The sequence below is a fragment of the Zalophus californianus genome, chromosome 8, assembly GCF_009762305.2.
Source record: "Zalophus californianus isolate mZalCal1 chromosome 8, mZalCal1.pri.v2, whole genome shotgun sequence".
NCBI classification, from domain to species: Eukaryota; Metazoa; Chordata; class Mammalia; order Carnivora; family Otariidae; genus Zalophus; species Zalophus californianus.
In genome coordinates, this window is record NC_045602.1 from 101,593,782 (window position 1) to 101,616,610 (window position 22,829).

At 40.3% G+C, this 22,829-nt stretch overlaps 1 pseudogene; it reads right to left on the minus strand.

Moving 5' to 3' along the window:
- Positions 1-21,010: 21,010 nt before the first annotated feature.
- On the minus strand, positions 21,011-22,366 carry LOC113938467 (annotated as a pseudogene).
- Between the last annotated feature and the right edge of the window lie 463 nt (positions 22,367-22,829).

The window sequence follows — 22,829 nt, forward strand, 5'->3', positions numbered from 1 at the left end:
TCAATATCATAAAAGCCATCTATGAAAAACCCACAGCGAATGTCATTCTCAATGGGGAATAGCTGAGAGCTTTTCCCCTAAGGTCAGGAACGTGGCAGGGATGTCCACTCTCACCACTGCTATTCAACATAGTAGTAGAAGTCCTAGCCACAGCAATCAGACAACAAAAAGAAATCAAAGGCATCCAAATTGGCAAAAAGGAAGTCAAACTCTCAGTCTTTGCAGATGATATGATACTGTATGTGGAAAACCCAAAAGACTCCACCCCAAAACTGCTAGAACTCATACAGGAATTCAGTAAATTGGCAGGATATAAAATCAATGCACAGAAATCAGTGGCATTCCTATACACCAACAACAAGACAGAAGAGAGACAAATCAAGGAGTCGATCGCATTTACAATGCACCGCAAACCATAAGATACGTAGGAATAAATTTAACCAAAGAGGCAAAGGATCTGTACTCAGAAAACTATAAAATACTCATGAAAGAAATTGAAGAAGACACAAAGAAATGGTAAAACGTTCCATACTCATGGATTGGAAGAACAAACATTGTGAAGATGTCAATGCTACCTAGAGCAATCTACACATTCAGTGCATTCCCCATCAAAATACCATCCACTTTTTTCAAAGAAATGGAACAAGTAATCCTAAAATTTGTATGGAACCAGAAAAGACCCCGAATAAACAGAGGAATATTGAAAAAGAAGAGCAAAGCTGGCGGCATCACAATTCCGGACTTCCAGCTCTATTACAAATCTGTCATCATCAAGACAGTGTGGCACTGGCACAAAAACAGACACATAGATCAATGGAACAGAATAGAGAGCCCAGAACTGGACCCTCAAGTCTGTGGTCAACTCATCTTTGACAAAGCAGGAAAGAATGTCCAATGGCAAAAAGACAGTCTCTTCAACAAATGGTGTTGGGAAAATTGGACAGCCACATGCACAAGAATGAAATTGGACCATTTCCTTACACCACACAAAAAATAGACTCCAAATTGTTGAAAGACCTCAATGTGAGACAGGAGTCCATCAAAATCCTAAAGGAGAACACAGGCAGCAACCTCTTCATCCTCAGCCGCAGCAACTTCTTCCTAGAAACATCGCCAACGGCAAGGGAAGCAAGGGCCAAAATGAACTATTGGGATTTCATCAAGATAAAAAGCTTTTGCACAGCAAAAGAAACAGTCAAAAAAACCAAAAGACAACCCACAGAATGGGAGAAAATATTTGCAAATGACATATCAGATAAAGGGCTAGTATCCAAAATCTATAAAGAACTTATCAAACTCAACACCCAGAGAACAAATAATCCAATCAAGAAATGGGCAGAAGACATGAACAGTCATTTTTCCAAAGAAGACATCCAAATGGCCAACAGGCACATGAAAAAGTGCTCAACATCGTTGGCATCAGGGAAATCCAAATCAAAACCTCAATGAGATACCACCTCACACCAGTCAGAATGGCTAAAATTAACAAGTCAGGAAAGACAGATGTTGGTGGGGATGCGGAGAAAGGGGAACGCTTCTACACTGTTGGTGGGAATGCAAGCTGGTGCAGCCACTCTGGAAAACAGTATGGAGGTTCCTCAAAAAGTTGAAAATAGAGCTACCATATGATCCAGCATTTGCACTACTGGGTATTTACCCCAAAGATACAATGTAGGGATCTGAAGGGGTACGTGCACCCCAATGTTTATAGCAGCAATGTCCACAATAGCCAAACTGTGGAAAGAGCCAAGATGTCCATTTACAGACGAATGGATAACGAAGAAGTGGTATATATACACCATGGAATATTAAGCAGCCATCAAAATGAATGAGATCTTGCCATTTGCAATGACGTGGATGGAACTGGAGGGTGTTATGCTGAGTGAAATAAGTCAATCAGAGAAAGACATGTATCATATGACCTCACTGATATGAGGAATTCTTAATCTCAGGAAACAAACTGAGTGTTGTTGGAGTGTTGGGGGGTGGGAGGGATGGGGTGGCTGGGTGATAGACATTGGGGAGGGTATTGCTATGGTGAGCACTGTGAATTGTGCAAGACTGTTGAATCACAGATCTGTACTTCTGAAACAAATAATGCAATATATGTTAAGAAAAAAAAATGAAGAAAATAGTAGGAGGGGAAGAATGACGGGGGTAAATCGGATGGGGAGACGAACCACGAGAGACGATGGACTGAAAAATAATCTGAGTGTTCTAGAGGGGAGGGCGGTGGGGGGATGGGTTAGCCTGGTGATGGGTATTAAAGAGGGCACATTCTGCGTGGAGCACTGGGTGTTATGCACAAGGAATGAATCATGGAACACTTCATCAAAAACTAATGATGTAATGTATGGTGATTAACATAATAATAAAAAAAGATGAAAAAAGAAACCAGTTTATTATCAAATGTGCTATTGAACCTATGCATTTCTGTAATGTAATAACCCATGCCAAGAGAAAATTGTGCACTCCTGTAAACGAATATGTATATAAAAATGTTCATGGCAGCATGATTCATGATAGCCAAACAGTGAATCTTCATAATAGCAGACTGAATCAATAAATTGTAATATATCATGCAATGGAATAAAATTCAGCAGTGAAAGTGATTCAATTACAGCCACATGCCTCAATGTGGATGAACCTCAAAAACAGTGTTGAATGAAAGAAACAATCTTAGAATAATATTTATAGCATAATTCTATTTGTGTAAGTTCAAAACCAAGCAGAACAAGATTGTAAACATATATAACTTAAGGATCACCACATCAAAAACTAATGATGTACTGTATGTGACTAACATAACAATAAAATTAAAAAAATTTAAAAAATTATTCAACAAATTTTTAATGAAAATTTGACAATATAGAAAAATAAAAAAAGACAATAAAAACATATATAACTTAAATATAATTATGTACAAAGGATATATATCTACCATATGTACATTAGAGTTATAAATGATAAATGCAGATATGCCTTAAATATATATGTATTTCATACCTTGTATATTTGATCTATTAAATAATAGTGAAAGTTCTGAATGAAGTACAATACCAAGGATCATCTGAGTAATAAACAGCATGCTGGAATTTTCACCCGTGTCTGCAAGGTGAATTGGCTGCTTCTTTCATGTATATTCCTCAGCATATATTCTAAGAAGTGGCTTTCCCTCCTTACCTCTTCCTCTGCCATCAACATTTCTTAATATATCTTCTATATGCCAGAAATCTGTAGACATCTCTTTTCCTGTAACTGTAATCTCACTCCCTATTCTCTTCACTGTTTTAGGATAATACAATCACACACATACACACAAACTGACCCAAGAGGATAGAGATAATTCAGGGCACAGAGAGAAAGAAATATACCAATTTAAGAAGATATTGTATTCTAAATAGAGACCAAAATGATCCTTTTTAAATTTAATTTCAATTAGCCAACACATAGTACATCATTAGTTTCAGATTTAGAGTTCAATAATTCATCAGTTGCATATAACACCCAATGCTCATCACATCACATGCCCTCCTTAATGTCCATCACCCAATTACCTCATACCCCCACCCACCTCCCCTCCATCAACCCTCAGTTTGTTTCCCAGAATTTAGAGTCTCTCATGGTTTGTCTCCCTCTCTGATAACTTCCCATTCAGTTTTCCCCCTTTCCCCTATGATCCTATGTGCTGTTTCTTATATTCCTCATATGAGTGAAAACTTATGATTATTGTCTTTCTCTGAGTGACTTATAAAGTGAATCTTTCATTAAAAAAGGGGGAAAATGAAAAAATTTCTCAAAATGTTAAGCAACATGAAAAGGATATGGAATGTTTTAGAGAAATCAAGACAGAGATCTACCCAGGAGATCTAACAGCCAGCAAGTAGTAGTGCCCCAAAGATAGAGGAAATGAAGCAGGTCTCAATGACTTGAGAAGCAATGAGGGTATTTTTCAGAGCTGAAGGGGAATAGAATTCTTTAAATAGAAAAGCTTTCCGTTCACATTCTGACTGTCAAAAATGTCAGAATGCTAAAGATAAGGAGAACAAAAGGAATTTTGGCAACAGACTTATCATTGGAAACATCACATACTAAAAAAATAATGGAAAAATGCTTCCAGATTTCTCTATCCATCAGTCTGCCCACTCATCCATCCATCCATCCATCCATCCATCCACCCACCCATCTGTCCATCCACCCACATTAACTCATCTTTCCTGAAATTTTTTTAGTACATATATTTCCAAAGCGATTTCCTTATAGTAATTGTCATGTACATTTTAAACAGATCAGTGATGTCTTTTTTTAAATATGAACAATATTATTCCATACTCTAGTATGGCATTTACTGGTCTGTTTTCATATCTTATATTGGGACTTGTTTTATCCCAAATCCCTTGTGATTTGTTTTACCTAAAATCAATATTTATAATACGTGTGATTCTGAAACTTACTTTTTTTATTTAACATATAAACAATACAATGTCAATACAGATCTAATATTTCCTTGTAGACATTAACTACAATTTAGTCAACTGTTTGCTCATTAAGAGTCATTCCACTTATTTCTAGGAACCATGTGTTAGTATCTTAGAGTCACAGAAACCCAGAGAATTAACAAGTATCCAGAGTGGGTGGGGAGCTGGTGATATCCAAATTATCATAGTGTATTTTAAGAGTTTGCACTGTGTGTGTCACTCTCTATTCTGTATAGAATTCTGGCATCTCTGGCACCTGTTTATTACTGGAAAATACATCTCCAGGTAACAGCTTAGCTTTCCTTCTAGAGAAGGGTACATGAATTATCACGGTGCAAGGCTATATTTTCCTTCTCAAATGGACTTTCAACTACTCTTAACTCACTTTTGCTTCCTAAGCAAGTCACCAGAATGACATATTTTACAGATTTCTATCTTGCTTTTGAATAGGAAAATATAATTTCTGACTCCCCAAACAAGTAACCTTAAGTATATACTTCTTAGAGCTTATCTGGGTAAGATATGATGAATAGTAATTAATTTTGTTTCCTAAGCTAATTACAGAAAGTTATATGCTGCCTTTTTTACATAAGCTCTACTTCCCCAACAGATAGGAGGACACGCTTCAGCAAGCACTATATTACCTCTCAGAGTGAGAAATAAATGCAGCCAAATGGGTTTTATTTCCAAAGCAAATTTTATGAACCATGAACTTAATTGAAAAAATATTCTTTAAAGAATTTACAATAAATTCTTTTAAATGTATAAATATGTCATTTGAGCATAATACTGGCTTTTTCTGCAGCAGGCCCTTTAGCCTTTTTAAATTACAGACTTCTTTTTAAACACACCACTGCTGTATCTTTTTCCACTGACTTTTCAGAATTTTTTACCATAATTTAGCCTTTGAGATACAGCCAACTATTAATGTATTAATTTTATAGCATTCATTCTCTCTTACAAAAGTCATTAATTTTTTAAATCTAAGCTTATTATTTTGTCTTTACTGTAGGTTTTTATTGCTTTTATTGCTCACCCTTATGCCCTTTCCAACCATTATTTCCGCCATTTTATTTTGATTGATTTCTCAGGTAATGTATGGGAGTGTTATGATTTGTTAGTTTGTTTTTTCCAGGGAGGTTGCGTGAATGTTACCTTTTCAGTGCCCTAGAATTTTTTTAAACTAAGTTATAACTGACATACAATAAGATGCAGAGATGCCACATTTTCAGATTGATGAGTTTTTGACAATTGTGTGATATGGGTAATCACCACCAGAAATAATATGCAGGACATCTGCATCCCTCAGAAATTTCCCTCATGCAACTTTCTAGTCCATTCTCCACACTTCCCTTTATTTCCTTCCCCCAAAACCCACTATTTGATTTCTATTTCCACAGATTAACTTTCCCAGAATTTGGACTTCAAATAAATGGGATCACATGGTACATACTCTTATCTGGCTTCTTTAACATTATATTTTTGAGATTCAACCATGTTATTGTGTCTAGCAGTAGCTCATTTTTTTTAAATTGTTAATTAATATTCCATTATGTATATACTGAAATTTGTTTATCTAGTTTTTTGTTGATGGACGTTTGGGTTATTTCTAGCTCTTCAATATATTCTTAGCAATATTTTTCCTTCCTTCTCTCCTTCCTTCCTTCCCTCCCTCCTTCCTTCCTTCCTTCCTTCCTTCCTTCCTTCCTTCCTTCCTTCTCTCCTTCCTTCCTTCCCTCTTTCCTTCCTTCGTTCCTTCATTCCTTCCTTTTATCCTTTTAGAGAGAGAGAGAGGTTGTGAGCGCGTGCATACACACACATGCACATGTGAACAGGGGGAGGGGCAGAGGGAGAGGGAGAGAGAGAGAATCTCAAGCAGACTCCCTACTGAGCATGGAGCCTTATGTGGAGCTCAATCTCATGACCTGAGCTGAAATCAGGAGTAAGCTGCTTAATCAAGTAAGCCAGTCGGGTGCTCCAGCTGGCAATATTTTTACCCAAGTCTTCTTGTGAATATATGTTTTCATTTCTCTCGGGTAAGTATCTGGGAGTGAAATTACTGGATCATAAGGCGAACTTTATAAGAAATTGCCGAACAACTTTGAAACATGATTGTTCCACTTTCTACTTCAATGAATAGTATACAAAGGTTCCAGTTGCTCCACATCTTTGCTATTTACTCTGACAGTGCATCCCATGATAATTGTAGTAGCTACCTGGTTGTTCTGTCTTTTCTTTTGACTTTTTCAATTTCGCCTGCTCTAATTGATTCTACACGGTACTCCAAGGTTCACCGTCCTAAGACTCAGCTCTAATGAGATAATACTCAGCTCAACTTCTTTCAATGGTGTTTCAGTTATTACCTTAGCCTGACACTGAAGGTTCTCTGTGATCTTACCATTAGTAAATTTTTAATTTTATCTCCTAATCTCTGGTACATAAATTCCACACACCTCACATTCCAGCCAAACTAGCTATAGTTGGTTGTTCCCCAAACCTGCTAGATGATTTCTCCCTCTGATTTTCTTCACACTGTTCCCTACCCTCAAACCCTTCCCTGACATCACTCAGCCCCTTAGGCTGCCCATTCCCTAGCACTCAGCTCACACTGTAACTTTTTTTTTAAAGATTTTATTTATTTATTTGACAGAGACAGTGAGAGAGAGAACACAAGCAGGGGAAGCGGGAGAGGGAGAAGCTGACTCCTTGCTGAGCAGGGAGCCCGATGTGGGACTTGATCCCAGGACCCTGGGATCATGACCTGAGCTGAAGGCAGATGCTTAACGATTGAGCCACCCAGGGGCATACTCTGTAACTTTTTATGACATCCACTCCTCCAAACATGAAATTGAACTTGAGAATTTTTTTAGAATTTGAGTTTTTGACTTTGTTTTAGGATTTGCACTTTCATCTTTTATTATAGTTCATTTCCTGTATGTATTTAGGTTCCTTCATAGTTGCAAACTAGTTTGAAGGCAAGGATATGTATCCTATTTCTTTGTTTGCCGTGGGCCCTGAATAACTCTTCATTGAAGGACTGAATAAGCTGAAAGTACTGTAAGTGGAGATGTGAGTGCTGTTCATGATCAGTGGTGGCCAATCTTTTTTAACTGAATTTTGTCTTGCTGTTCGCTTATTTAAAACTAGTTATTTAGAGAGGCTATCAGACCTACTTACCAGACACTGTATAAAAAGTAGCAGAAGTGAAAAAGTATGGGCTTTGGAGTCAGACATACCTGTGTTTCTGCCTCATTAACTGTGAGACCTTGAACAAGTCACTGAGTAGTTCTGGAGCTTAAATTTTCTTTCTTTCTTTTTTTTTTTTTTTATCAAGTAAGAATGATAGTACTTCATTGTCTTGTTGTGACAATTAGATGAAAGAAGTTCTCAAAACATGTTAGAGTTTTCTTCTTTTATTTAACACAGAATGCTGATCCACAAATCAAACTTTTAAAATTCTCTTTAATAATTATTCTTTATGTAAAATTTAAAAGACAGTTAGGAGGACATTCACTATGGCCCCATATTGGCAACCATGAACGCCACCTAAGGATAGCGTGAGTTACATATCCACCTTCTAAAATACCACTGGGACCAGGCCCTGCCCCAGGCTTACCAAGAGGAGACACATCATCCCTACTATCCAGGAGAGTCAGCCAATGCCCCTTCCCATCTTATTAAAGAATTGAGACAAGTGGTAGATTCGTAAGAAGTGTGGGTGTCAACCTGGTGAAGCAAATGTTCATGATAAAGATGCTTTCTCATCTCCAAAGCCAAGTGATGGGATTTCTAACAGAATCACACACAAAGACCAGGGATGCCTGCAAAAAGGAAAAGCTGGATCTCTTTCCCAGATAGGCATCTCCCAAGGCAAGTATCCTTGCCGTCTGCCCCACAGCCTGAGGAGGAAGAGAAAAGCAGGAGAGATAGCAAAGATCTATGGTGGAGATGTTCATACATCCACAATTGGGATGCAGAATTTCCTGTGACATTACAGAAAAATGCCAGTTTTGTGTCATCTTGTCAATTCTCCACTGAAGATGGTTGCTCAAAAGATAAAGGCTGCCTACCAGGAACAAGTGTGTGGGGTTTTTTACCAGGAAGATATAATAAGGGAGAGCAGAAAGGGGTTGACATGAGCCATGACATCAGCAAATTGTGGGGTAGGGAGAACCCCAATAAGGCCTTTGAAAAATTTTGTGCATGTAACCTGTGAGCCGATGTCTGAAAGTCTCTTTCACTTGGGAGTGTATTGGTAGCCAGTCTGTGGTAACTCAGAAGCAGCAACCACCACAGAGAAGCAACAAAAACAAAAGGCCTTTATCATTTTCCCTGATCTGCTCTTCCTCATCCAACATCAGAGTAGCTGGAGACTAGAATGAATAGGACCAAGAGGGATTCCAGAGATAGACCGTGTCTTCCTCTTTACTGAGTCCAAGACGCCGAAGCAGAAGGAAAGAGCAGACCACAGTCTCATCCATTTTGAAGGCTCAACCTTTGGAGAAGGGGAGAGATGAGATTTAAATATGTATTTAATTTTTTTATTTTTTTATTGTTATGTTAATCGCCATATATTACAACATTAGTTTTTGGTGCAGTGTTCCATGATTCATTGTTTGTTCATAACACCCAGTGCTCCATGCAGAACGTGCCCTCCTCAATACCCATCACCAGGCTAACCCATCCCCCTACCCCCCTCCCCTCTAGAACCCTCAGTTTGTTTTTCAGAGTCCATCATCTCTCATGGTTCGTCTCCCCCTCTGACATACTCCCCTTTTCTTCCTCTCCTGTTATCTTCTTCTTTTTCTTTTTTCTTAAAATATGTTGCGTTATTTGTTTCAGAAGTACAGATCTGTGATTCAACAGTCTTGCACAATTCACAGCGCTCACCGTAGCACATACCCTCCCCAATGTCTATCACCCAGCCACCCCATCCCTCCCACCCCCAACCACTCCAGTAACACTCAGTTTGTTTCCTGAGATTAAGAATTCCTCATATCAGTGAGGTCATGTGATACATGTCTTTCTCTGATTGACTTATTTCACTCAGCATAACACCCTCCAGTTCCATCCACGTCGTTGCAAATGGCAAGATCTCATTCCTTTTGATGGCTGCATAATATTCCATTGTGTATATATACCACTTCTTCTTTATCCATTCATCTGTCGATGGGCATCTTGGCTCTTTCCACAGTTTGGCTATTGTGGACATTGCTGCTATAAACATTGGGGTACACGTACCCCTTCGGGTCCCTACATTTGTATCTTTGGGGTAAATACCCAGTAGTGCAATTGCTGGATCGAACGGTAGCTCTAATTTCAACTGTTTGAGGAACCTCCATACTGTTTTCCAGAGTGGTTGCACCAGCTTGCATTCCCACCAACAGTGTAGAAGGGTTCCCCTTTCTCCACATCCCCGCCAACATCTGTCATTCCCTGACTTGTTAATTTTAGCCATTCTGACTGGTGTGAGGTGGTATCTCATTGAGGTTTTGCTTTGGATATCCCTAATGCCGAGCGATGTTGAACAATTTTTCATGTGCCTGTTGGCCATTTGGATGTCTTCTTTGGAGAAATGTCTGTTCATGTCTTCCGCCCATTTCTTGATTGGATTATTTGTTCTTTGGGTGTTGAGTTTGATAAGTTCTTTATAGATTTTGGATACTAGCCCTTTATCTGATATGTCATTTGCAAATATTTTCTCCCATTCTGTCAGTTGTCTTTTGGTTTTGTGGACTGTTTATTTTGCTGTGCAAAAGCTTTTTATCTTGATGAAATCCCAATAGTTCATTTTTGCCCGGGCTTCCCGTGCCTTTGGCGATGTTTCTAGGAAGAAGTTGCTGCAGCTAAGGTCAAAAAGGTTGCTACCTGTGTTCTCCTTTAGGATTTTGATGGACTCCTGTCTCACGTTTAGGTCTTTCAACCATTTGGAGTCTATTTTTGTGTGTGGTGTAAGGAAATGGTCCAGTTTCATTCTTCTGCATGTGGCTGTCCAATTTTCCCAACACCATTTGTTGAAGAGACTGTCTTTTTTCCATTGGACATTCTTTCCTGCTTTGCCGAAGATGAGTTGACCATAGAGTTGAGGGTCCATTTCTGGGCTCTCGATTCTGTTCCATTGATCTATGTGTCTGTTTTTGTGCCAGTACCAAACTGTCTTGATGATGACAGCTTTGTAATAGAGCTGGAAGTCCGGAATTGTGATGCCGCCAGCTTTGCCTTTCTTTTTCAGTATTCCTCTGGCTATTCTGGGTCTCTTCTGGTTCCATACAAAGTTTAGGATTATTTGTTCCATTTCTTTGAAAAAAGTGGACGGTATTTTGATGGGGGATTGCTTGAATGTGTAGATTGCTCTAGGTAGCATTGACATCTTCACAATGTTGATTCTCCCAATCCATGAGCATGGAACGTTTTTCCATTTCTTTGTGTCTTCTTCAATTTCTTTTCTGAGTATTTTATAGTTTTCTGAGTACAGATCCTTTGCCTCTTTGGTTAGATTTATTCCTAAGTATCTAATGGTTTTGGGTGCAATTGTAAATGGGATCGACTCCTTGATTTGTCTCTCTTCTGTCTTGTTGGTGTATAGGAATGCCACTGATTTCTGTGCATTGATTTTATATCCTGCCACTTGACTGAATTCCTGTATGAGTTCTAGCAGTTTTGGGGTGGAGTCTTTTGGGTTTTCCACATACAGTATCATATCATCTGCAGAGTGAGAGTTTGACTTCCTCTTTGCCAATTTGGATGCCTTTGATTTCTTTTTGTTGTCTGATTGCTGTGGCTAGGACTTCTAATACTATGTTGAATAGCAGTGGTGAGAGTGGACATCCCTGCCACGTTCCTGACCTTAGGGGAAAAGTTCTCAGCCTTTCCCCATTGAGAATGATATTTGCTGTAGGTTTTTCATAGATGGCTTTTATGATATTGAGGTATGTACCCTCTATCCCTATACTCTGAAGAGTTTTGATCAAGAAAGGATGCTGTACTTTGTCAAATGCTTTTTCTGCATCTATTGAGAGGATCATATGATTCTTGCTCTTTCTTTTGTTAATGTATTGTATCACGTTGATTGATTTGCGGATGTTGAACCAGCCTTGCAGCCCAGGAATAAATCCCACTTGGTCATGGTGAATAATCCTTTTAATGTACTGTTGGATCCTATTGGTTAGTATTTTGGTGAGAATTTTTGCATCCATGTTCATCAAGGATATTGGTCTGTAATTCTCTTTTTTGATGGGGTCTTTGTCTGGTTTTGGGATCAAGGTAATGCTGGCCTCATAAAATGAGTTTGGAAGTTTCCCTTCCATTTCTATTTTTTGGAACAGTTTCAGGAGAATAGGTATTAACTCTTCTTGAAATGTCTGATAGAATTCCCCTCGGAAGCCATCTGGCCCTGGGCTTTTGTTTCTTGGGAGATTTTTGATGACTGTTTCAATTTCCTTAGTGGTTATAGGTCTGTTCAGGTTTTCTATTTCTTCCTGGTTCAATTTTGGTAGTTGATACATCTCTAGGAATGCACCCATTTCTTCCAGGTTATCTAATTTGCTGGCATAGAGTTGCTCATAATATGTTCTTATAATTGTTTGTATTTCTTTGGCGTTGGTTGTGATCTCTCCTCTTTCATTCATGATTTTGTTGATTTGCGTCATTTCTCTTTTCTTTTTGATCAGTCTGGCCAGGGGTTTATCAATCTTGTGAATTCTTTCAAAGAACCAGCTCCTAGTTTCGTTGATCTGTTCTACTGTTCTTTTGGTTTCTAGTTCATTGATTTCTGCTCTGATCTTTATGATTTCTCCTCTCCTGCTGGGTTTAGGCTTTATTTGCTGTTCTTTCTCCAGCTCCTTTAGGTGTAGGGTTAGGTTGTGTATTTGAGACCTTTCTTGTTTCTTGAGAAAGGCTTGTATTGCTATATACTTTCCTCTCGGGACTGCCTTTGCTGTATCCCAAAGATTTTGAACAGTTGTGTTTTCATTTTCATTGCTTTCCATGAATTTTTTTAATTCTTCTTTAATTTCTTGGTTGACCCATTCATTCTTTAGTAGGATGCTCTTTAGCCTCCATGTATTTGAGTTCTTTCCGACTTTCCTCTTGTGGTTGAGTTCTAGTTTCAAAGCATTGTGGTCTGAAAATATGCAGGGAATGATCCCAATCTTTTGGTACCGATTGAGACCTGATTTGTGACCTAGGATGTGATCAATTCTGGAGAATGTTCCATGGGCACTAGAGACGAATGTGTATTCCGTTGCTTTGGGATGGAATGTTCTGAATATGTCTGTGAAGTCCACTTGGTCCAGTGTATCATTTAAAGTCTTTATATCCTTGTTGATCTTTTGCTTAGATGATCTGTCCATTTCAGTCAGGGGGGTGTTAAAGTCCCCCACTATTATTGTATTGTTGTCAATGTGTTTCTTTGCTTTTGTTATTAATTGGCTTACATAATTGGCTGCTCCCCTGTTAAGGGCATAGATATTTACAATTGTTAGATCTTCTTGTTGGATAGACCCTTTAAGTAGGATATAGTGTCCTTCCTCATCTCTTATTACAGTCTTTGTTTTAAAATCTAGTTTGTCTGTTATAAGGATTGCCACCCCAGCTTTCTTTTGGTGTCCATTAGCATGGTAAATGGTTTTCCACCCCCTCACTTTCAATCTGGGGGTGTCTTTGGGTCTAAAATGAGTCTCTTGCAGACAGCATATTGATGGGTCTTGTTTTTTAATCCAATCTGATAGCCTGTGTCTTTTGATTGGGGCATTTAGCCCATTTACATTCAGGGTAACTATTGAAAGGTATGAATTTAGTGCCATTGTATTACCTGTAAGGTGACTGTTAACTGTCTGTTGTCTGTGTTCGTTTCTGCTCTTTGCTGCTTTTAGGTTCTCTCTTTGCTTAGAGGACCCCTCTCAATATTTCTTGGAGGGCTGGTTTCGTCTTTGCAAATTCCTTTAGTTTTTGTTTGTTCTGGAAGCTTTTTATCTCTCCTTCTATTTTCAATGATAGCCTAGCTGGATATAGTATTCTTGGCTGCATATTTTTCTTGTTTAGTGCTCTGAAGATATCTTGCCAGTCCTTTCTGGCCTGCCAGGTCTCTGTGGATAGGTCTGTTGCCAATCTAATGTTTCTACCATTGTAGGTTACATATCTCTTCTCCCGAGCTGCTTTCAGGATTTTCTCTTTGTCTCTGAGACTCGTAAGTTTTACTATTAGATGTCGGGGTGTTGACCTATTATTATTGATTTTGAGAGGGGTTCTCTGTGCCTCCTGGATTTTAATGCCTGTTTCCTTCCTCACATTAGGGAAGTTCTCTGCTATAATTTGCTCCAATATACCTTCTGCCCCCCTCTCTCTCTCTTCTTCTGGGATCCCAATTATTCTAATGTTGTTTCGTCTTATCGTATCACTTATCTCTCGAATTCTGCCCTCGTGATCCTGTAGTTGTTTCTCTCTCTTTTTCTCAGCCTCTTTATTTTCCATCATTTGGTCTTCTATATCGCTGATTCTCTCTTCTGCCTCATTTATCCTAGCATTTAGTGCCCCCATTTTTGATTGCACCTCATCAATAGCCTTTTTGATTTCGATTTGGTTAGATTTTAGTTCTTTTATTTCTCCAGAAAGGGTTTCTCTAATAACTTCCACGCTTTTTTCAAGCCCAGCTAGTATCTTTAAAGTCGTGTTTCTGAACTCTAGGTCCGACATCGTACTAATGTCCGTATTGAGTAGGTCCCTGGCTGACGGTAGTACCTCTTGTTCTTTTTGCTGAGGTGATTTCTTTCGTCTTGTCATTTTGTCCAGAGGAGAATAGATGAATGAGAGAACAAAATGCTAACAGGTTTACAACGTCCCCAGCAAATATACTGTATACAAATCAGAAAAGACCTGAAACCAGGGGAAAAGAAAGGGAAAGAAAGAAAAAAGAAAGAGAAAAAGGAAAAAAAAAGAAAAAAAGATAAAAACAAAAACAAAACAATACAAAATAAGCAGAATATGATCAAATATGATCAGACTAGTGCATAGATCAGTGCCACACACTAGATTTTGGGCGTATTTTGGTCTGTTAGAAAAAAGTGCCTCCTAAAATTTTAAAGGAAGAAAGACATATATGTACCAAATAAGGGTTGATACAATGAAGGGATGGAAGATGACTGTAAAGATGAAAATTATAAAAGATTTTATAAAAGGACTTGGTAAGATAAGTTGTTTGAAAAAAGAAAGATTTAAGAAAAAAAAAAAGGAAAAAGGGAGAGAATGTGATCAGGCAGGAGACTAGAACAAAGCCATACACTAGTGATTTAGGGTATATTTTGATCTGTTAGAAGAAACTGTACCTCAAAATTTTAAAGAGAGAACAACTTATATATATATGCCAAAAATAAGGGTAACTACTATGAAGGGATAGAATATGACTCTAAAAATGAAAAATAAAAAATGTTTTTTTTTTAAAAAGGGATTTATAAGATGTTGGTTGAAAAAGGGAAAAAGAAAAATAAAAAAAAAACAGTCAACAAAAATTAACTTTGATGAAATAATGAATCATGGTTAAAAAAAAAAAAAAAAAGCCATGAATCTATGTGCAGTATTCCCCTAGCGCTGGAGTTCTCCTATTCTCCTTGATCGATCAAGTTGGTCTTGGCTTGCTGGCTGTTTGTGCTGATCTTCTGGGGGAGGGGCCTGTTGCTGTGGTTTCCAAATGTCTTTGCCGGAGGCGGAATTGCCCTGCCTTTGTCGCTCCGGGCTAAGGAAGCTGCTCCGGTTTGCTCTCAGGAGCTTTTGTTCCCTGCAAGCTATCGGTACAGCTTTGGAGGACCAGGGCAAAAATGGTGGCCTTCCAATCTCCACCCAGAGGAGCTGAGAACTCGGGGCCCCGCTCCTCAGTGTGCCCCCAGAGAAAAGCAGTCACTTCCGTGTCCCCGGTCTCCGGCCGCACTCCGTGCTCACCCGGCCTGTGATCGAGCGTTGGTATCTCTGGCACCCGACCCCGCGCAGAGTCTCCAAACCCAGCAAATCCCTGCAGTGCGTTCCCGCACCGCTCCTCCCCGGGAAGGAAGGGGAGTCTCCCCGGATCTGCTGCTTGTTGGGTCCCTGCTGGGGGAGCCGTGCCCCGACTGGGCCGCAGATCACAGTTTATGGCAACCCCGAGCTGAGAGCCCGCGACTCTGCTCCGTCTCTGCAGCCGGCTTCCCTGCTCTGATACCTGGGAGCTCTGGCGCACTCAGGCACCCCCGGTCTCTCTGTGACCCCAAGGGTCCTGAGACCACACTGTCCCGGGAGGATTCCACGCCCCGCTTAGCCACTGCAGCGACGTCCCTCCGCCGAGCCAACTTCTAAAAGGTCTGATTTTGTGCTCCGCGGCTCTATCACTTGCCAGAAGCGGCCGGCGGAGGCCCCTCCCCCGCCGTCTATCCTCCCGAATATCGCCTCGGATTCACTTCTCCGCACGCCCTACCTTCCAGTAAGTGGTCGCTTCTCCGTTCAGAGAGTTGTTGCTACTCTCCTGTTCGATCTCCTGTTGAGTTCGTAGGTGTTCAGAATGGTTTGATCCCTATTCAGCTGAATTCCTGAGACCAGACGAAATCTAGGTCTCCTACTCCTCCGCCATCTTGCTCCGCCCCCTAAATATGTATTTAAATTAAAACATTTTAAATGAACAGAATCTTGGCAATTGAAAGCGACTAGAAATTTAGGGACTCTGCCCAGGAGGTACCTAAGGGACTGGACAGGGAACTCCAGTAGAAATCCAGGGAGATTCACAGTGTGGGAAAGAGAAAACCTTTTCTTGTTTTTGTCCCATTATGTTGAGACTTAATGAACTGGCCACCAATGCATTCAAAATAATAAAATTTTCACAAATTACCCTGTAAGTAGTCAGTAGAGCGACATAAAAGGGCATTTAAGAAAGAAAGAAAAAAAGGGTTTCACGATGATAAGCTACCTGCACAGTACACATTTTAAATGTTGATTTACTGAAAATAAATTTTATTGAGAATAGATTTCATATGGACTTTTGGCAGGTTTGTTTTTCGTTCGTTTGTATTTGGTTTTGTTTTTTTGAGCAGTTTCCTTCCTTCCTTCCTTCCTTCCTTCCTTCCTTCCTTCCTTCCTTTTTTAAGCCTTGTGAAGCAGATTCTGCTACCTGCCTCCCCAACAGCCTGGATAATGGAGCCCATTTTGTTCAAGTTGGGCAATGCCGTGCCCCATGGGTTGGGTCTAACCAATCTAAACCGACTAGGTCCCTACTCCCTTTGCTGGCGACTGTTTTCAGGAACAGGCTGGGCGGTGGGTTGTGCCTACATCTGCTGGAAGGTGTCTGGAAGAGGTTTTTTGTTGTTGTTGTTATTGTTTGTTTGTTTTCAGACCTCACAAAAATCCACAAGAAAAGCCACCTTCTCCCATCCCTCCTTCTCTGTTGTGTGGCAAGAAGGTGGTTTTTGGAGCTACCGCGGGCATCTCGCGCTCAGGAGGAAAGGTTCTGCTCACACCCTGCAGAGGGCAGGCTGCAAGTGGAAAAGAATTTTCATCTACGAAGGCATACGAGCTGCAGGACCAGACCAGGAGTAGCCTCCATGCTGTTGGCGGAGAGGCGGGTATGTGTCTTCCTCCTCGCAGATCGAAGACACTGGTTTCCCGTGCCTTGCGCAGGAAGCTCCAGCCCACACACTGGGCAAAGGGCCAATGTCCTCCCAGACCTGGGGGCCGCGGTGGTTAGGAAAGCTCCCTCGGAGACTGGACGCTGCTCTTAGCAGAGGCCCTTCTGAAATTGCTAGAGCTCAAGGCAATTAGTTGTGATTTGTTAGTGTCCACAAGCCAAAGATTATTGGTCTGCTCAGAACCAAGAAGGCCAGGGGTTTCACCCATGAAGAGCATCCGGGGCAATCGGCCACTGTGGTTGCTGTTCCTGACCCTGAGGGTCTTGAGGGCCTCAAAATTACTTCTGGTTAGAAAAAAAGAAAGCTTATTCTGTGCGCCAAGAAAATGCCGGATGACCAAGCTTGGGCTGACATCTTGTGGCTGAGTGTGAAATAGGCGCTTCAGGAAGAAATTCCCTTCGCCCAGGGAATGAGTGGGAAGAGAGGGGCCCTGAGAACAGTAAATAATAAAAACCAATTAACTAAAAAACAAACAAACAAAAAACAAAAAAAAGACCAATTAATATTTTCTAATTGTCTGATGATATTCTTTAACTGCATGTTAAAGGATATCTATGAAAAGGTAATATTAAGAATATATATATTTGAATATTAAGAATATATATATTATATATATGTCATATATATATTTGCTAATCTGATGGCACAGGTAGAAGTTATTCAAAAAATTACGAATTCTGCATCGAATTAACTTCTAGCAGATGGAAAATCCTTTTCCTTTTACTGTTTGGTGGTCCTTAATCTGAGCAGCCTATGGATGCTGGTAGGTATTTCTGAAAACACTTAGGAGTGTTAGACTTTTCCACAAACCCACCTGTGCCCCTGGTCACTTCACGTTCCAGGCCCAGGTTCAGGCTCAGTCCCTTTCCTCTGTCTCTTTCTTCAGGTCTGACATCTTTTTCACATTCTAGTTATTCCCTCTGGTCCGTTTTGCTGAAGAATGTGGACAGAGGATCCCTCCAATCATAATTAACAAAAGGGCTGTGGATTAAGCCGACTTTCCTGACACTTGAGGATAACATAAGGAAACTGCAGTGCATAAAAGGGAAACTTAAAAATAATACTCCAACTTTTATTTTCCTGGAATTCATCAGCTACCTTTTCCCTGTGATTTCTCTACTGGCCATAGCTCCTAGCATGATGCCATGTTACCAAGATCTGTGCTTTGCTCCCAAAAGGGTCCAAGTTTTTAATATCTTCCAGAGTGAAAAAACCCAAGTCCTGCCTCTGGTTCCTGTCTGAGGAAGCAAAGCAGTAATTCGCATCATATTAAGCTCTGCAGTGATGCACCTAGATCATCAGTGCAGAGAAGGGAGAAAGGGGTGATTGAATCAATTACCCCTGTCCCCCACTTCAGGTTTAGTATCTGGGAAGTATCTTAATCTGGGTGCTGACTCCATATTCATATTTATTTTGTGAAATATATTTGCACATTTCATTATATATGTTATTCTTCACCAGAAGAGTTTGCATGAAAAGTCTCATGCCTCTGAACCTCCAGGCACATTCACAGGGAAACACACATACAATGCAGCAGGTGGCACTTGGGAGAAGTAAAAAAATCAATTTTAGAGAAAAAGATACCACCTTTCTTCATGCATTTGAGCACAGTGTGAGTAAGTGTGTAAATCTACTTTATGTGCTTTTGCTAAGTAAACTAGGTCAAAAATCTATAAACACGGTAGACTTCCCAAATACAATGACAGTGACACCATTAGAAAACACTTAGGCTAGTTCTATGTTTAATATTCTCCCAAGTAGGAAGTTATCTAGAACCAATTTCAAGTGACAGAAATTAAAGAGGAGATTTAGTTGTCATTATTGCTGCATACTATCATTATAGCTACGTTAGTAGTTAGTGTTATGTGGATGTATTATTGGAAATACCACATACTTTCTAATTTTCTTGGAGGTCTTAAAGAACTTTAATTAAAATCTTCTCCACATTGGCGGTAGTCTCATAATACAGCCAGGTATAGTGGAAAGGAGAAAGTGGGTCAAGTCCATACCTTTCAGCAGTTGTAACAGGTCAGATGAACCACATAATCTCTCAAGCTGCTTTCTCTCCAGTGAGAAAATCTTTGCATCTGATGACCCTACAGCCTGGCAGTGAGAATAAAGGAAATGCTACACGTTTAAGTCCTCCAAAATCTTCATTCACAAGATATCTCTTGATGATTGCAGATCTATGTGGAGAAATGAAAGACTGAACATGTCCATGTTCTATAACTCTTACGGTAGCTTCATATTTCAAATTGCAAAATGCAATTGCTGCACCCCCATGTTCATAGCAGCATTATTTATAATAGCAAAGACATGGAAACCACCTAGGTGTTCATGGATGGATGAATGGATAAAGAAGTTGTGGTATATATATATATATACAGTACAATGTTATTCAGCCATAAAACACAAGGAGATCCTACCATTTACAACAACAGAGAAAGACAAATATCGTATGATCTCACGTATATGTGGAAATGAAAAAGAAATCATAGAAAAAGAGATCAGACTTGTGGTTACCAGAGAGAGAGCAGGGTGGGGGGAGGAAGGTGGTCAAAATGTACAAAGTCCAGTTATAAGATAAAGGAGTACTAGGTATGTGACCCGTATGATGACCATGGCTAACACTGATGTAGGAGGTATAGGAACTATGTACACTTAAGAGAATAATTATGAAAGAGTTTTCATCACAAGGAGAAAATTTGACTTCGCTTCCTACTTTAAAAGAAGTATCAGATGACTCCTCCAGAAACCTGTCATAGGATGAACCTACTTACTCTTGGATAACAACATCCCTTGCAAGATCTTTTTTTTCTTTTTATTGTATCTATATGAGAAGACAGATGTCAGCTGAATTTATTGTGGTCATCATTTCACAGTATATGTAAATCAAACCATTACGCTGTATGCCTTAAACATATAGTGATGTATGTCAATTATTTCTCTATAAAACTGGAAAACTGTAAGAATTCAATTGGCCTTTGATTAATGGTGCTTAATAATCTGCCACATGAAGTGAATTATATATATATATATATATATATATATATATATATATATATATATATATATGGCTTGTGCTGCATGGAAGTGAACTGGGAGTAAGATAATTCTTTCTTTACATTCAGCCCTGCATCCCTGCAGCTGACATGTTAGTGCTCAAGCAGTTTTCTCCCCACCACCACACACCCGTAGCATCTAACTCCCAGCTCCTGTGTCATTGGGCTGGGTTTTTTTTTTTCTGGCCAGTGAGGCTGGCTCTGCCTGCTCATGGAAGGTGCTGCAGAGTCAGAGAATTAATGCCCCTTGAAGCAGCACTCAACCAGCTCCCTAGCCCCTGGAGAGAGATAACACTGAGGCTGTGTTCTACTCTGACTCTCTGGGCTCTCCAATAGGCTAGAGCTCCAGGTACTTCAGTGGTAGCTGGCCTGATGTCCTAACCATTATAGGGTGGCTTCACTTCTCTGTCTCATTTCTCTGCTGTCCTATTCTTGTTTCCTTTGCCTCTCAGGTACACTAATTGCCTCAAATCCCTGTCTTTTTCTTTTTTTAAAAAGTTTTCTTTATTATAGGGAAAATACACAGTAAAACAGAGCTGGAAGGTGGTGGGGTGGAAGAACTGGAAAAACTTAATTACCAAACAAGCTGCCCAAACATGGCTTCCTGTTGTGGAGGAGAGTGATTTGGCCCTTATCTTTCCCACTTTTCCTGTTTCACAGAAACCTGCTCTTTGCCAAACTGGGCCCAGAGAACCCCATTTTCCAATCTATTCTCTTCCTGGGGTTGGGAAATGTTGTATAGTTCTCGGGCTTTCAAGATACAGAAGACAGTATGGAGAAGGAAAGATGTTACAGTCTTTTGGTCCAGTGCCATCCCCAGCCCCATCCCTTAGTGTTTGTTGATGCCAAAGAGACAAACCGCATGGAATTGGGACAACTTAGGCAGCAGTACGCTGAGCCATGAGGCTGTGTTGGTGAGGAAGTGAGTGGCATCATACTTGGTGTGGAAGCTGGCCAGGAGGTAGAGGACAACAGGAGAGATGCTGAGGAATTTGTGGGAAGACATAAATTGGAGCCCGTAGTCCATCTGTTCCCAGTGTGTCAGTAGCCGAGCCTTTCCTTGGCCAGGGACTCAAAGGGTGTTCTTTTCACTCTATGTAAGAAAATATACGTAGCCAAGTTATGGATGACATTGGTCAGGGTCCAGACAACAGGAATGCTGAAGAAGGGGATGCTGAGTAGAACCACATGCAGCAGTCCTACCAAGATGGTGTAGGCCAGCCAGATGCCCCAGCTATTCATCACTCGAGTGTTGGGGTTTACTTCGCTGTGTGCCACCCCCACATTCTTCCTACCACACTGGGGGGATCAGGCAGGAGTCCAACTCAAGTTCCTTTCAACCTCTCTGACTTTGTTGCCCCGAGTTGTCTCCAGAATAGCCAAAATGAAAGAATGAAAGAACATCCCCCATTGTGCACAAAGGAAAAGCTGAAGACCTAGGGAAAAATAACTTAAAAATAACTTAAAAAATCCTCTCTGCTCTTAGAAACATTAATGGTTATCATTAGTCTGATTCTTATGCTTCAACTATAAATCGAAGGAGTAGGCCTAGGCTTGGGGTAGGTGCTTCAAGCAGCAAGGGAAACTAATATCTCACTTTATTTTCCTGAAGAAGTTAATAGGGAATCATGAAGAGGGTACATTCACCATAATTTCAGAAGAGGGTCAGGGGAAACAGTCACGGAACCACTAAGAAGCGGGGAGAGGTAAAAGTACTTCTAATGCCCACCTTTTCCTCTGGGCTTCCCTGTCCTGTCTTTCATTCCCTTGGCATGTCTCTCATTCCCTTGGCATGTAAGCATAAGCAGGCAGCATCCCAGTTCTTTCTCTCAAGAGTCGGCTGCTGCCAAGTATTTGCCCATGGCCTTTGGATTGAGCTAAGAAGGGACCTGAGCTCACCATCTCAAGAGATGGAACCTGACCCCAATTCCAGGGGTGACTCTGATCTTCTGAACTTGACCCTTTTATATTATGCGAGCTCTAAAACTGATGATGCCTAGTTGGGAAGCAGACCTTGCCTGCCCCTCTTCACCTAAAATTCCCTAAACCCTAGTATTGGGTCCACCCGTGCTCCTCCCAGCTTCCCTCTCTAGTTCATCATTTGTAGGCTCTCTTCAAGGCTCTCTTTAGAGCTTCTCTCTAGGTATTTAACTCCCCGGAGCTCTACTTCTTTCCCTTACCCCATCTTTCGCCTCCCACCATTTTTCCTCAGCACCTCTTTCCAGTCTCTTGGCAACCTCTCCCCGCCCCTCCTTCAGAAGCCAGTCTCAAATCTCTGTCTTAACATTTGCCTCTGGTGGATCCCAAACTAAGACAAAGACCAACAATATTGGCTCTAATTTTTGACTCTTGAAATTGAGTTTATTGCCTAATTTATGGCTTTTTTCCCCTACTGTCCATGCCATGGGCCATGGATCAAAGGTTATAAGACTGAGTTGGGAATGGGGTACTGGTTTGTTTTGGTAGATACATGCATGTATCAAGAGCATATTTTCTAAAATTAATTGTTATTTTTTATTATTATGTTCAATTAGCCAGGAATCGTTACTGTTTAGTATCATCTAGGTTGCTCCTCCTCCCCAAATATGATTCTTTGGAGTTCCGTATAACCTCAAAGAAATAACTTTAGAATGTGTTCAAGATAACGA